This window comes from Otolemur garnettii, unplaced genomic scaffold, assembly GCF_000181295.1.
Source record: "Otolemur garnettii isolate 467f Iridium unplaced genomic scaffold, OtoGar3 scaffold00011, whole genome shotgun sequence".
Taxonomy (NCBI): domain Eukaryota; kingdom Metazoa; phylum Chordata; class Mammalia; order Primates; family Galagidae; genus Otolemur; species Otolemur garnettii.
In genome coordinates, this window is record NW_003852406.1 from 5,499,621 (window position 1) to 5,501,022 (window position 1,402).

Sequence of the window (1,402 nt, forward strand, 5' to 3'; positions counted from 1 at the left end):
AAAAAAAAAAGAAAGACAAACATATTAACAACAAAGAATACTGATGGAGAGGCAAAGTAAAAATCAGATCTGGGGAAAAAAAGATAAATATCCAATGCCAGAGATTTAAAAAACAAATTTTAAAAAGCAAAAAAGAAAAAAGATAAACTTACGGTTTAACCTAGAGAACAAAACTCAAACTATCTCCTTAGGGCATTTCTAGATTAGGACAGAGGACAAAATTGAAACTCCTAACAATGATCCTTTATCATCAACTGAAGGTTAAATTACACTGACTCTGTCCATTCTTTTTTTTTTTTTTCCTATTTTGTTCTTACAGTGCTAGTAAGAATTTTTGTTCTCTCTACTACTCCATCAGAGAGAGAGTTCAATTCTTAAAATCATCCCCAAGTGTACGTTCTTTTTTTAAATGGGAAAGCATTAATAAAATCTCCCTATGTATCATTACGGCTGAAAACTTTTTTTACATTAAAGAGTTAAGTTTTAATTATCCAGAAAAATGCTGTACCATTAGTATTTTTGTACTAGTGTACTAAGTAAAAGATATCATTTACTTAAGATCTTGGTTTTAAAAAAAAGAAATCCATGGGTCTAAAAGCTCGTGTTATTAATATGATCATGGCTTAGCACCCGTACCACAGTGATTTCAGCATCAGCCACATTCAGCGAGGCTGGCAGTTCGATCCAAGTCTGGGCCAGCTAACCAACAGTAACAACTATAACAAAAAAATAGCCAGGCACTGCGGAGGTCCCCTGTGGTCCCAGCTACTTGGGATGCTGAGGCAAGAGAATCACTTAAGCCCAAGGGTTTGAGGTTGCTGTGAGCTATAACACCACAGCACCAAGGGCGACATTGTGAGACTCTGTCTCACAAAAAAAAACAACAACAATATAATCATAATACTACACTTGTGATCCCATCATTATTACCTAAGGATGCTAAAGAAAGCTAAAAGGGAATCTTTATTTTTCTTTTTTTTTTTGGAGACAGAGTCTCATTATATTGCCCTTGGCAGAGGGCTGTAGCATCACAGCTCACAGCAATCTCTAACTCTCGGGCTTAACCAATTCTCTTGCCGCAGTCTCCCAAGTAGCTGGGACTACAGGCGTCCGCCACAACACCCAGCTATTTTTTTGTTGTTGTTGCAGTTGTCATTGTTTAGCAGGCTGGGGCTGGCTTTGGACGTGCCTGAATTGGTGTATGGTGGCTGGTGTCCTACACACTGAGCAACATATGCCACCCTAAAAGGGCATCTTGACAAATAAAATTTATTTATTTTCCCTAGTAATCTGTATTAGTATATAACTAAACACTTACACATCAATATAGAAATAAAGTATTGGCTCGGCGCCTGTGGCTCAAGTGGCTAAGGTGTCAGCCACATACACCTGAGCTGGCGGG

At 38.0% G+C, this 1,402-nt stretch overlaps 1 protein-coding gene and 1 non-coding gene across 8 annotated transcripts in view; both read right to left on the reverse strand.

Moving 5' to 3' along the window:
- FAM214A (family with sequence similarity 214 member A) overlaps positions 1 to 1,402 on the reverse strand; it is a 130,022-nt gene that overhangs the window by 85,664 nt on the left and 42,956 nt on the right. The gene's annotated exons all lie outside the window — the stretch shown is intronic.
- Positions 321 to 391, reverse strand: LOC111723439. Its single transcript, XR_002771972.1, has one exon. It is a non-coding gene; the product is annotated as a small nucleolar RNA SNORD26 (small nucleolar RNA).